The 15746-nt window shown below is 35.2% G+C and overlaps 1 protein-coding gene across 2 annotated transcripts in view; it reads left to right on the forward strand.

Annotated features, from left to right (window-relative positions):
• PRR16 (proline rich 16) overlaps positions 1-13558 on the forward strand; it is a 105617-nt gene extending 92059 nt beyond the window's left edge. For both annotated transcript variants that reach the window (XM_034432827.3, XM_087886004.1), the window contains exon 3: positions 10841-13558. The gene's annotated coding sequence lies outside the window, so the exon portion shown is untranslated. The remainder of the gene's footprint in view (positions 1-10840) is intronic.
• The last annotated feature ends 2188 nt before the right edge of the window (positions 13559-15746 follow it).

Here is a 15746-nt window from a genome sequence, read left to right on the forward strand (position 1 = left end):
ATCTTGGCTATTAGTCTAAGTTTTAACTGCTATGCTTCATCATTGTAGTTGTTCCTTTATTTTTCAAGTTTCTATACATCCCTTCACACTTGCGTATTATTGTGATAGTTCTCTTTTATAGTGCTAAATATTCTGATCAGATATCCAACTTTCAGATTAATGGAAGGCACAGAGGGCTAACATTTATTTTGAAAATAAAATAAATGACTAAATATGTTCTCATGCGCCAGTATTTAACTTTTTTGTGTACCCATCTTTGCCCATCTTTGCCTGAGATTGACAGGAACCACATTTTCTATTTTTCCTTTGCATTCACATAGAATCATAATCATAAGAATCATAAGTTCAGGTTAAGAATCATTTGAAAAGAGAACAAGAAGCCAAGATCCCGATTTTGGATTAAGCATTAAGGTTTAGTGGTTTGTTTTAATAATGGACATCAGAGGGAAGAGTCAAACAGGAATGGTCCAATAGGAGAACTTATACAAGTAATGGTTCAAATTTTGCAATACATTACACAAAAATATAGAAAATGAACTTGTGTATCTGCTTTATTCTGGCTGCTTTCCTGTATGTCCTGTAAAACCCATGTAAATGAAAATATTTTTCTTAAGAAATATTTTATGACTAGGAAGCAATATATACAATATATGTATACATATATCTGAAAAAGCATACTTTTCAGGCCTAATGAAAATTTTTGCCTTTCATATGTGAATGTTCATATTCCAAAACATAGTCAGATGCTATTGTTCTCAAAACTGTGTACAGGGGGGTCCTTGCTTAATGACTAGTTGCTTAATGACCAATCAGAATTACAACAGAACCCTCAAAAGGTACTTGACCTGGTTCCGCAGTTCCAATGGCGGCACCCCCTTCTCCGGCAGTCACATAATCATATTATTATTATTATTATTATTATTATTATTATTATTATTATTATTTATTCAATTTGTATCCCGCCCTTCTCCTAGTGGACTCAGGGCGGTGCACAGCCAGAACTAAAACACATACCAATACAAAATTTTAAATTTTAAAAGAATTATATAACTGTGGCCCAAAATTTAAAACAGTGAAACTAAAACCCATTTGACAATTTAAAAGGCTAAAAAAAGCTTAAAGGGGGGGGGGTTCACGCCAGCCCTGCTTGATGGAAAAGAAAAGTTTTTAGGGCACGGCGAAGAACCCGGAGATCCGATATGCTTTGTATCTCTGGGGCAAATCGTTCCAGAGGGCAGGAACTGCCACATAGAAGGCCCTCCCCCTGGGGGTCGCCAGCCAACATTGCCTGGCTGATGGCACCATGAGGAGTCCCTCTCTGTGGGAGCGTACTGGTCGGTGGGAGGCTATCAGCGGCAGAAGGCGGTCCCGCAAATACCCAGGTCCCATGCCAAGGAGCGCTTTAAAGGTGGTGGCCAACACCTTGAAGCGCACCAGGAAGATCACTGGAAGCCAATGCAGCTCATGCAGGAAAGGTGTCACATGGGAGCGCCCCCTTGCTCCCATAATCCCCCGCGCGGGGGGATTGCCTTTTATAGCCAGTTGCAGCATTCTGCAGTCAATTCTGCCTTTTAGGACATTTTTTTGCTGGAAACCAGGCTCTTTGGCCAGTTTCCAACAAAAAGACCACACATACGGAATGCATTGACTCACTTAATAACCACAGTGACCACTTTAAACTATGGTGATTGCTTAAATGCTACACAGAATATCATAAAATTGAGTTAGTCATATGAGTGTCTTGACTTAATGACCATCATGACTTATGATGGAATTTCCCAAGTTACAACTGTAGGTTGAGGACTACCTGTATTAGCAAATACATTTAAATCTGGATTTACTTGTGTCGATCAGATTTTAAAAAATCCTTAAAGGTAAAGGTAAAGATTCCCCTTGCACATATGTGTTAGTCGTTCCCGACTCTAGGGGGCAGTGCTCATCTCTGTTTCAAAGCCAAAGAGCCAGGACTGTCCAAAGACGTCTCCGTGGTCATGTGGCCAGCATGACTAAATGCCAAAGGCGCACAGGATACTTACCTTCCCACCAAAGGCGGTCCCTATTTTTCTAAATGCATTTTTTACGTGCTTTCGAACTGCTAAATTGGCAGAAGCTGGGACAAGTAATGGGAGCTCACCCCATTATACGGCACTAGGAATTCGAATTGCTGAACTGCTGACCTTTCGATCGACAAGTTCAGCGTCTTAGCCACTGAGCCACCATGTCCCCCCCAAAAAACCCCTTAGAACTCTTGAAATCAATACTCAGAGATTTTTAAAGTATTATGGTTACATTATTTTAATATTATAGTTGTTCTAAGTTAGCCTTCCCGAAACAGTGCATAGACAGATTTTAGTGGATTTTGTCCTTGAATGCACGACAACTTTGTTCAGTAATCTTCCAGTCAGCAGGATCAACACAATTATAGGAAGTGAACTCCAACTTATCTGAGAGGCACCAAGTTGGAAATGCTGCTTTTAAGTTACAGCTGTCATTTCTTGTGAACAATCATTGTTTCCATTTATTCTTAGCAGATATGTGGGGAACAAATCTATTTCTGAATACAAAGGCATGTAATGGCTATCAATCTAGACCATCAGTTCATCGTAGCAGCTTCAGCTATGCTGCTACATTGATTTTTGCCATTTAACCTTTTTCGTTAATCAAATCCTCTGTCAAAATCTACTGACCAAGTCAGCTATCTGTCTCATTGAGGGAATGAAATGTTTTGCCGGGGTTTTGAAACAGAACAGAAATATATGTAGTTTGGTTTGAAAGGTTTAAATACATTTGTGGTGTGGTCTTGCTTGTACTGAGGCAATGAATAAAACATAATTTCTTGCAAAATGAAAATATAAAACTTATTATTTTGGTTGCCCGCTTATTGGAATAACAAACCGCTTTTTATACCATATGTGATGAGATCCTAGATTTCCAAACAAATGTTAGAAGAAATTAACAGACTGGAGTGAATTCATCACACCACCAGAAATTATAGTAATTCTGTTTTCATGTCCAAGACTGTAGATATTGTTAGCTGTAGAAATGTATACATGTATCCATTAATTAAAAAGGGTTATTTAAAAATATTCACAAGCTTTTAAATGTTTAGATTCTTTAAAGCAGGGGTATCCAACCTTGGCAGCTTTAAAACTTGTAGGGTTCAACTCCCAGAATTCTCCAGCTACCATGGGAAGTCTACCAGTCTTAAAGTTGCCAAGGTTGGAGTCCCTTGCTTTAAAGGATAATTTTAATATATTTCTCTCCTCTATCAGGTAGCTGTTATACTTTTAACACTATAGGTTATAAAGAGTATAAAACTATAGCTGTATAATAGGGAAAATTGGAATTATTAAGGACAAAATTAACTCCTGTACATTGGATTTTTCTGATATTAAAAGGTTCATAAGAAGTGCAGCATGCTGAACACACATATACATATGTATTAATGGGAAATTACAAAGTGTTTACTTACTTTTCAGTATTATTATTTTGCTCCTCCATTAATCCTACCTACCTTTCAGTATTATTATTTTGCTCATCTATTGATGCTATATCTGAGGAGATTATGAACAATAAGAGTTAAGTATTTTTTACAAAGTAGAATTCATTGCCATTAGTAAAGACAGTTGACTGTCTTTAATTTAGATCATTTAAAGGAAACTAGATTGTTTCATGAACAATAGGGCTATCAGAAAGTCTTATTTTAGTGAATATTTATTAGCAGATACTTTCAGTCATTGAAGAAACCATCTAGTCTCAGAGAAATGTATAGTTCACATTTATGATGGAGGAAGTACATTTTCTGGAATTTCTAACATAGTTGTCTGTCAGTGAGACAAGAACTACATATCAAAGGGCTGTAGCTGCTGCAGTTTTTCTAATAATGACTTTTGTAGATTCTGTCTCATCTCTTAGGCTAACTGGCCTATCTAGTCTGACATTTGATTCTGAAATTGGAACAAGTGATTGGTGGCTTGATCAATGGTTAGTGGAGTTAAGTAGTGGATTGAGTCTTTATGCTTGGTTTCTAAGCAACAACTTTCATTGAAAAGTGTTGGGAATAAAAGGAAGCAATCAAATTCTCAAAGTTCACTTCTGGGCTTCGAAGTAAATCATAGGTTTCTGGACCCTTAACCCTTATTTAACTGTCTAGACTTGATAGACAATTTTCAGACATGACTCATGAGATGAGAATTTTTAGTGCAAATAAGAATGGCAACAGAAAGACAGCAATTCCCCACTGCAAATCAAACAAGTTTAGAGACTTCTATGACTGTGAATCAGCATTTCAAGTATAGGCTTCTTTCTCCTGCTCTTCCAAATTAAGTGACCCATATTATTTGGGTCACTTGTTGGCCTAGGGAAGTAATTGAGATATGTTTATGAATCGCCCTTTCTCATTGGAAAACATGAAAAATGTTGCTAGGTAAAGGGTGATGGAAACAAATTGGAGAGCTGGATTGCTTAGGGTGACATAGATTAAAGATTAATTCAGGAACAGGAACTGAGAAACCGAGTTATGGAAGGAGAACCTTAGAGAAGTAAGTGAAGGGAGGGGCAAGAGCAAATTAAGACCATCAGAAAGGATAAGAGGGGAAATGGTGGTGGCAAAGCATGCAAAAGAGTCGATCTTGTGAAGAAGAAAAAAAATAGGTCTAGAAGACAGCCAAAAGAAATAGCAGTTGGATTATGAGAAAAACCCAGTACCAAAGCAGTAGTCAGACAGGTTCCCCTGCAAACTGGATTGTAGGTATAGCACCAATTTGGGACCAAATGGAAACTGGGAGGAGAAAGACCTCAGAGGGATCAAAGTAAAGCAAGACCAAATTCAGAAAAGTTAAAGAGGACAAGAAAAAGCTGGGAAAGGACTAGAAGGAGCAAGAAGGAAGGAAGAAATGGGAAGACTGGAGAAAAGAATGAAAAAAGAAGTAAGGAGTGAGGTGGTTGAAGGTCTAAAAATGGGAAAAACTAAGAGGTGGAAAAAAAAACAAAGGAGAATGGTGAAAGGCTCAAATCAGCAATCCAAAGTGAAGGAACTGCTTTGCTGCTTATGCTGTTATTTTTATAAACATTCTCTTTGAATAAAGAAAAGTGAGATTCGTATTCTTCCCTTCCCTGGTCAAAACGTTTGCTACTTGCGCAGGAGCAGAGTCAGTGTAAGTGTAAATCCAATGGCTGGGTTTGTTTGGCTTTTGATTAGCATATTGTGTGAATCTGCAATCATGATAGGGTTATAGTCTAGTGATAATATCTATTTCCCATACTTTATTTAGTTAAATGGGTGAATCCAGCCAGTGAAACTTAATTCTGAACAGACATGTATCTGCTGCCAAAGGATCTGAACAAATCACTATGTCTAGTGCAGCATGTCAAACAGAGCTGTTAAAAATTTAATAAAACTTGAATTCATCTGAAATGAGCACATGCTAAAAGGAAGAAGGGAGGGAGAAGGAGGGAGAAGGAAGAGTGGAAAGAAGGGAGAAAGGAAAGGAAAGAAAGAAGAGGGAGGGACGAAGATATCTGATGCTCATTGCCAGCTTCCCACAAGGAAACTCAATAGGGAAGTCATCAGGAAGTTAGAAGTCACTCCCATTTATTTTTGCCCACCCGTGGTCATTCGGTTTCTCTATTTAGATAAGGTAATATCTTTGAATTGATGACCAGAAAGTCTAGTTATTGTTATTAGTTAGGAATTGCATCATACATTATTGTCATTCATTTAGAGTTATTATAATACACGTTTTATTGAAGAATGGCAGTCAGAGATATCTCACTCTGTTATGGGCATGAACTTAGGTATTCATATATAATTTTGAATAAAAGTAGAACATCTACAATCAAGATGATGTGCTTAGTAGTAATCTTGGGTAATCAAAAATACCACCTGCTGAATAAAAAAAAAAAGAACACACAAAACAAGCCAAAATATACATTGTTAGCAAGAAACATGAAACAAATGGAATATCATGAGGGCTGATGAAGTCTACAAACAAGATTATAATGCTGGGTAAGATGAACAGAAGCAGAAGACAAGATTGGCAGTGCATGATATGGATAGGGCAAGTACTGAAAGTCAGAGAAATGTACCTGCAATAATTGTGTACTGTGACAACAGACAGGCTGGCTTGGAGAATTTTATCTGCAGAGTCATCAGAGGGTGACTACATCTCCATGGAGCATTACAACTATTGTTTCAGCAAGTGGTAACACATGTCTGGCTTGGCTGTGCATAGATGAGGGAAAAAAAACCCTCACCAATGGTTAGGAATTGGCCTCCAGGGTTGTAAGCTTGATTACGAGGTTTTGAGAAATCAGAAGAATAGTATCCTGGATATTAGGACTAGATTCAGGAAATATGTGACAACAATGTATGAAAAGGCAATATTGCTTACCAAAGCAAAAAAAAAAAATGGTTTTTTGGCACAGATTTCATTTACAACACAGATTGTAAAACTCATGGCGTCATGTTGCCATCACGTGATCTTTTGCGGCATTTTTTCCCTTCGCAGAGCTGGGGTGGGCATGGCCTGTGCATGATGCATCCGGCCCATGAGTCACCAGTTTGACACCCCTGATTTACAATAAAGATCTATTTTAAAAAATTGAAGTTTTATAAATAGTTAATATTTAGTAAACATGATATGCTTAGATTACTTATTTATTTACTTTCTCTTTTTCAAAAGAAAATTTATTTTGAATCTATTATTTGTTGGTTGTATTTTTGAATTTGTGTACTTTTTTGAATTTTATACACTTTTTCAAAATGATAATGTTTTGAGGCTGCATTTGTAGGGATGATATATTTCTCATGTTGCGAAAACAACCTTTTGTTATAAGAAGCTAAGGAGTAGGCTTATTGATCAATCCAGTCTTAAATATTTCAATGAATATGTAAAACTGGAAATGTAGAATGGACAGAGGCTTCTGAAATTGTTAATTGCAAGGGAGAGGAGAAGAATAGAAGGAAACAAAAAAAATGGTCACATTTACAAGTTATGATAAATTTGTAGAAGTCTTATATGGATTGTCCATAGATATGAGAAGTAGATGGTTCTTTCATTTACTTTACTGATGGGAGTAAGTAATACGATTTTTCTACCCTAGGAAAATGTATGGTAAAATACCAGTTCATATTTCAGAGTTACCTTCAGACAAAACTGGAAAAATACTTGCATATATTCCTGGAGAGAGTCAGTTAGTCACTGTTTATAACCTGAACCATAAGCATCAATAATATGAGACAACTTTACAGATTCATATAACTGCAAGTATTATAGGTAATCATTTAGGTATCTTTGAGCCATCATGTACAATTAGTTGCAAGGCTAACCCTTATTCCATTTTAGATTCTTCTTAGCCTATCGGCAACAATTATTGCTAAATGATAGCATACAGTTTACATTTATTTACCTCTGTCACATTTATTTATTTAGGAACACTTTTGTTCCAATCATTTAGCACATTTTTTTTTCCCAAAATATGTGCATGGAATTTGTCATTGCTACACTGTTATTGCATTATTGTAGGCCTATTTCTATTATGCGGATGCTTGCATTTTTCTGACCTATTTTCTCTTTGTTCCTTTTTATTATGCAATTCTTTTCTCATTTTTCTCTCTATTTGCTTAAAAGCACTGCAAAACAAAAAAAATATGGCTTTCATGAAAAGAGCAGGTGTTATTATTGGATTTTCCCACTGTGGCAAGAAACCCATCAGAAATTAAAGCATGTTACAGACATTCCGAAATGTTATGATCTTACATATGTTATGTTTTAGTCTATTCAGTTGCTTTACATATGAAAAAGCAAAAATTATGTTCCCTGGAGGTTGATTCAATGGGCTATGAAACTTAGCTTAAGATACTTGCAATGTCACAGTGAATTAATTAAAATCCTTCTTCGAACTTTGTGTTTAAGAGGACAGTGCATAATGATGGTACAACTATCAGATGTTGTATTCTATGTTATTCCGTTTAACAACTGGACAAAAACAATAATTAAAAAAATATTCAATAGATTTCTATATTTTAAAAATTGTCTTGCAGGGAAACTCAAAGAATCTGTTTTATGGACTTAAATATAGCCACATAGGTTGTTCTTTTGGTAAAGAAGAGCAACCAAAATAGCTTTGGGGAAGTGCGATGGGGTTTTTTTTAGGCTCTTTGCAGCAACAAATTCTTTAACCAAGATCCAATTATCAAAATTCATTATTGATGATACTTAATGAGCTGTAAACATCACACTTTTAAAAAATCCTGTAGCCAGGACATAGAACTTTCATCAGCCATTTAAAACTTATAGGAAGTATCAGGGTTGTCCAATACTAAAATGTTGACTTGTTTGTTTGTTTGATTCATCAATCCTTCATTTCTGACTTGTATCCTTGGATCATTAGAATCTTCTAATTAGAGAGAAATAAGTTAGATAAGATGATTTACAGCCACAGCTGCACTTTTTTTCATTTCTTGGGAGACTGTACCAAAAGAGAACCAAGTGTTATCATGATATTGCTGGAATGAGCAGCACTTCAAAGGAAGGTTTAAGACATGAAACAGATTAAGATTCCCATTTTTCTACTTAAACCATTCTAAAATCTAAAATCGGCAAAAGGCACATTCAAAGGTTTTTGTTACAAAGACTGTTCCTTGAATAAATAAGGATTTGAAGCCTTCAGAATGCACAGTACAGCATAGTGACTATTAGGAGGCAGAATGAAGGGAAATATAAGTAAAAAATACATTATGGCAAGTATTAGAATTAAAAAGATATAATGAATCGAGCCCCAGTATCTTAACACAAGTTGACTGTTCTCAACAGTGAGCCATCAGAATGTGCTGGGTGTGTGCATTTTTACCTATTTAAATTTATAATACTTGGTAAATGGTGCTACCATGTACAATAGTTATGGTATGATGGTCAGGTATACTATATGTTTCTGTTGATATTCAGTGTCCATGTCTTGCCAACCTCAGAGTAGAAAAAGCATGTGTAATATTCTTAGTTGAAACCTTGTATTTTGGTTTGTTAAGTTACTCAATTTTTGGCTGAGGTTAGGTTATTCAGTTTTATAGTCCTGTTCACAGACGCCTGATGTGTTGCTATATAACACAAATCGGGCATGTGTGTTTTGAAGGATTTTAATTTGTGCTGACCCACTTAATCAGGAAGCAAAATAGCAAAGATCACAGAAATTTGACTTGAGAAGGCTCGAGTCTTCATAACTCTTGTATTAGAAACAAATCTCAAATGTAACTTAATCAAAATCATGAATAAGAATAGCTATATTGAATCAGGAAGAAAGTTCAAGGAGATTCCTACAGAAAGTGTCCAAGTGAGACTTAAGATTTTTGTAAGTCTAGACTGCAAAAATAAGAGTTAAAGCAACTGTACCAACTCTGTCACTTATCACCATTCAGTGGTTTTCTGGATTTCTGTTGCTCAGCTATGGTAATGCTAGCTTTTTGATCCTTGTCTTGTTTATTTTTTATGAAAAATATATTCACTTTGTGTGTTGTGCAGTATGTAGTATGTGGGATTTGTTTCTGTGCGTGTGTGTGTGTGTGTGTGTGTGTGTGTGTGTAAGAGAGAGAGGGGAAAAAAACTTTAGTCTTATCTCTCTTAGAGAATATTGGAAGCATTATTTTTCTTCCATGAAGTTTAGACTGCTGATTACAATTTTTTTTTTCAAAAAATTCAACTGAATAGGTAAACTATATTGTCTCAGTAAATATGCTCTTTCATGCGACATTGTAACATTGCATTTTTACAGAAGGAAAAAGAAAACTATCAAGATATAAATGTCATAGAAATATTTTTGAACTATTTATACTGGACAATATATATAGCATTTTATTAGAGATAGGAATAGGACTTAATAAAAAAAATATAGGGTTGACTTTTTTGCTATTCTGAAGTTTTGTTTCCTTTACTTAATTATATTAATGTAAAGATTTTTTCACAAGCCTTGAGATCATGTGAAATATTCTCAAATAATTATTCTTTGGTGCATTCAAATAGTATTTAGTACTTTATCACTGACATTCTCATCACACCCAAGGTGCTTCGAAGGTGAAAGGATTAACCTTTCATGGGGGGATGCCCAGTTGGTGATTCCTTTCATGTCCATGGCAGGAACTGAAGTGAATGACGGGAGCTCACCCCATCCCATAGGCAGTACTGAGGTCTCGAACACGGGCTTGCTGCTTTAACCCAGCGTCCTAACCGCGTGAGCCACCATGCTCCTGTCACTGCCACTGCACAATAACTATTAACTTCTGTACTTAGTATTATACTTCATTTTCAGCAGTGGCATATATCTGTATTGTATTATTTACTGATAAAACCAAAGTTCTGAGTTAGGATTAAGTTTATAATTTATTGAAATGCAATTAAATTTTTTATTTTATTATTATTAACGATTAACTATTCTATTAACTATTCAGTTCGTATCCGGAATATAAAGGCATGTCCTTAAGGCTCCTATGCTTTAGAGAGCAACTAACATAATGAAAAGCAGCTTTGATCTTCCCTAACTCAGTTCAATATTCTTAACCTAGGATTTAGATAAGAGATTCGGTTAGTCTAAAATAATGTATGCCCCTGCTACTGAGTTAAATATCACTAAGAATAAAGCTACTATTGCATGCATTGAGAACTGCCACATAAATGTTTCAAAGGAGTCCAAGTAGTTTTGCATAATTTTTGAGCAACATGAGCAGTAAATTTTCCAAAGAAAAATAAATGTAATTGATCATACGGTATCCTTTTATATATTTGGTATTTGGTTTATTTGGTATCATTAACTTTATTTTTTCTTTATTATTTTCTTTTCTCTGTTGCAGCTCCTTCAGGCTAGAAGGTATCTTAATATTTGACGACACAATAACCAGTTCTCCTATGACAGATTTGACAGTGCAACCTCTTTCAGGCAATACTAAATAATAACAACATGGACTCTCCTTAGAGCACGAGCACCCTTGAGCCTGAGCACAACTGATATCTGGTGTCATCTGCATTAGTACACCGGCCTCATTTAACAGCTATGAGCTGAGTCCTGACAAAAGCCACAGCCTTAAGCACCATGCACTCTGACAGAAGAAACAAAAGTCAGTTACTTTTCTGACCCATTGCAGAAACAACAATTGCCGAGCAGCATTCCTGTGATCCAGCCAAATGTGTTAAACAGATGTAGCAAAATGAAAGTTGGAAGCACTTAAATGGATCAGGCGATGCCAATGCATATTGGGTGGAAGAGAAGGCTATTATTGTCTCCTGTGCAAATTCAAAGCCATAGAAGAGAGACAGTTGATGCTAAAATGCTTGGGAAAAGGTTGTTTCCTGTCCTTTGCTGAAACAATTCAACTGTTACAGCATGCATCTCAATGCACTTCTAATATTTGCACTGTCACTTTCATTCAGGGGAATGATGTAAGCCATCATTTGCACAGATGGCCACGTGAAATTTTAGCCAACAAGAAGATGTATGTTGAGAGTTTGAGAGCAAAAAAAAAAAATTTAAATTAAATTTGTGTACAAAAATGAAGAAAACATAATGTTCCTCCATCACTTTGCAGCTGGAATCTTTGAAAAAGCAAATACTTGCTCCTTAGAACTGAGATAACAATAATGATAACAAGAAAGCATCAACAAACTAACACGGATTTTAGAATCAGTCTAATTTTAATACATTTTTGTATCAGTATAACAACAAGAAATTGACCAAGATAACTGGTATGTTCCTAATGAATACCGACAGAAACCTCCCAATTACTATAAAGGGAGAAAATGTTTGTATTACGTATTTGACACATGACATTTTTATAGCTAAAAATCTGTTCTTCATGGAAAATGTATCAGATAAATAGGCATTTTCAGTTTATTTTTCTAAATAAATGTCTTTGTATCATTTGCATTTACTTATTTTTGCTGATTTTCATTACTCGACCACTATTCCCTCTTTCACTAAAAAGGGAAACGTAAAGAGAAGAACCAAAACATAGATTTTGCCATGCTAAAATCAGAATGATTTGCAAACTGAAAGCTTTAATATAAAATGTTGTTTGTAGAATTATAAAGTATATTTCTATGGTAAATACGTATGGAAAGTAAGAAAGTCTGTATTTTAATCTTTACTTTCAATACATAGGTTATTTTTTACTATTTCAAGGAAGTATTTAGTTTAGCATATTTTATTGGGGAGTGATAGATATGATTAATTATGTTTGCTATAGTTTATAATGAAGCTATATGTACACAAGACAAGACAAGATCCAGTACCTGATCTCTGCATGGTCAAAGGATCTGAAGGTAGTATATAACGCAGTTAGTGCTAGTATGCATTTCCAAAAATAATTTCCATATATTAGGCCTCTGCTCCAAGTATAAGTAATATTATACCACACGTGGGACACGTTCATAAAATTATTAATCCAGTGTTCTGGCTTTTAGTTAGCTAGGATAGCCTTTGTATGCAGGTGATCCGGATTGTAGGATTGTGTGGCATTTTGGATGGGGCTGGAAGATAATGGATATATCGATGGGCATCCACAGAAACTTCCCGCTTTTGTCGATGACCAAAGCAACAGGGGGCTGCAAACTGCACCCCTTTGGGGCATGTATGTGATGTCAAGGAAATATAAAAAGGATCACTTCAGCTTTGAAAGTTTTGGGGTCATATAAATTGTTCCATTTCCAGTATAAAGTGTTCTGTCCCCGCTGTTTCTCCTTCACAAGAAGATCCCATTCAATTCTTTAGCTGTAATCCAAAAATGGATTGATACAGGACCAGTATGTAGTATCATACCTACACTTTCTGCTTATAAATGAAGGGCTGGATTTGGTCCCCAATTTGTGTTTTATTTTGAAGAATACAATAGAATCATTGCATTGCATTGAATGTTGTTGTTTTTTTAATCCAAATCTTGAAAATTTTACAATGGATTTCAGGCTACTTTACAATTGCCATTTTTCTTCATCAATCAAGGCGGCCATTTCATTTGACACAGAAAATTCTAGTATCAATTCCCAAATAAATTTTCTTAAAAGTTAAATTGTAATGCCCCCCCCAAAAAAATCTATTACTTCAGATAATATATTTTAAGCCTTGAATATTTATTTTCATACAATATTATTAAAACACACACACACACACACAAGCACGATATCGGAGAAATCCTAAATTCTAAGAAAGGTCCACTTACTGCAAAAATAGAATGTAAGACTCTGTGTAGCAATGCAATTTGATGTTGTATATCTGGTTTTAATTTTAGAAAATAAAATAACTTTCAATGTAGTCTGATTCTTAAACATAACACATGATACCATGCAATTCTTGCCTAGCAGGGATTTATTTCCATGCTGTAACTTGCAGTTCTTATTACATGTCATTGTTGAATGAGTTACAATTTGGGGAACGAGAGAATGAGAAATTGGGTAAGATTGTCAAATACGATTTGCAAACAGGAAGAGTTGCTGTACTCATTCAGTGCAGTATTTTGTTATTAGTTCATAAATTCCTTTGATGCCAGAATTGTTTTGAATAAAATATATATTTTCCTTTTTTCAGAGTTTTCTATTTTGTGTATAATTTCCCACATACAAACACACAGTGACACACAGAGAATAAATGACATTTAAAGTGCCTTTGGATACCAAGCCTTTTTAAAAATCAACAATGGAATGTACTAGACATACAAGAATATCATTCAATTTAAGAAAATAGAAACAGTCTTTATTGAATGGCACCATCTGGTTGAGCCTGACCCCTGGTGACTATATAGGCAATTTGCAGCAGTTCCAAGGACATTCCAAGTTCTTGATGCTGTCCATCTTACATCATGTGTTGTTTCTTCTGCTTCCCTCATCTTGTGAAATTCTAGTCTGCCATCTGTTTGAATCACATGCCCAAAGTATACATTTCTACTTGTTGAAAAAAAAAATGGACAAATTTTTCAATCTAATAATCTTTTTTTTTTTTTTTTTTTGGATGAAGGGTTTCCATTTCTGGAACTGTCTTAATTTTTATACACCCAAATATATTCATCCACAAATACAGCTTCACAAACAGTAGCGCAAACCATTTTTTAATTTTCCATTACCTCAGAATTCTAATGATGTTGCTAATTGAATCCAACTCCATCCAAAACAAGACAGTTACCAATTCCTATTTAAAATAGTCTTCCTTCCCCCTTGTTATTTACATTTATTTCAGACTAGCAATGAGTCCAGACATCAGTTCACAGCTTCTACAGTTTTAAGTCACACAAGGCTAGTAATGTGTAAGAGACTCCTAATTACTTCAAAGTGATTCCTAGCTTCAGTGTTTCTCTTAGCAATGCGATAATAAATTGCATGAGTGGTGTTTACAAGATAAATAGGTCTTTGAATGGACAACATGGCATAGGAAATGTGAATCTCTGAATAAATAAAAAACTTTAATTCTACCTGGAAGATCTCTTGCTCCCTAACTGAATTATAACAGATTAATCAGTTGCAATGGTGGGTTGCCTCCAGTTTTCACCGGTTCTATAGAACCGGTAGTAAAACCAGCAGGAGGCTCCGCCCACAGACCCCGACAACATCAAAATGCTTCTGAGCAAAAGAGCGTGCATGCGAGCAAAGCAAGCGCGTGCGTGCGATCCTGTTGCGAACCGGTAGTAAAGGTAAGTAGAACCCACCCCTGATCAGCTGTTCAATCTAAAGTTGTCTTAAGAATTTCTTCTCCATTTTTTGATCACTCATTTAATTCTCATAGAAAAGGTACTGATTTTGAGATACATTTCATAGGAATAGAAAGTTCTTGTCGAATTTTTATGGGAGACTGCAGGAATTTTGCACTTGCCTCCATTATGGATTGAGCAGGGATTGTGTTTTATCTGATTGTGCAATCATCTGTACAGCAATTTGTAGCAGCCAATTTTCCCATCGCTCAGTAAAAAGTCAAGGGAACAAATCGAGGTTAAATCAAGAAAGGGAAGCAGCTAAAAATGCTGCAAACTAATGAAAAGATAAGCTGCAGACCAAAACACCCAATGTTCTCACCCATTTTCAATAATAAATAAAACCACAACTGAAAGGAATTTAGGAAAAAATGTTTGCCTTTACAAAAAATGAAGCTACTTTCACATAGCATTTATTTTTTAAAAAGACAGATTTGGGGCCATTGCTAATCACAAGCAATTTCAATAGTCAGATTTTCTTAAAAATGTGAATCTTATTTTTTCTGTATTCTGCTTTTTTGTTTGCTTGTTTTCTGAGTGCTGGTAATTATGTTAGAACAAACCACATATCTATTTCTTTTGCCAAGATAATAACTGAACACAAAAATAATATGTTCTTGATCGATGTTTGCTGACTTTCCATCTGATAAGCATTTTTAAGGTAACAGTAGAAATATTAAAAGTAAAATTAAAACAAATTTGGAATAAAAGCTACTAAAAAGGCATGACTTAACAAAGCTTTCTAAAAAGCATTGGAGAAAACAGTCAAAGCACCATTTTCAAAACAGCATATTGCATAAACTAATATTAATTTCATGAAAACAAGTGATTATACAGGCCATCACATCATTGTTGGCTCAACTGAACACATAGATTTAGTTAGTAAACTTAGTAAATTTGCAGGCTGCCCATCTCATATATGACTCTGGTGACTCATAATTAAAACAGTAAAAAAAAAAAAAACCAGTTAAAAACAACAACCTAAAAATAGCACCTGAGAAAACTCAAACAAGCCCTGAGCTCATCATGG

This window comes from Pantherophis guttatus, chromosome 2 (assembly GCF_059756535.1).
Source record: "Pantherophis guttatus breed Tessera chromosome 2, ASM5975653v1, whole genome shotgun sequence".
In the NCBI taxonomy this organism is placed as follows: Eukaryota; Metazoa; Chordata; class Lepidosauria; order Squamata; family Colubridae; genus Pantherophis; species Pantherophis guttatus.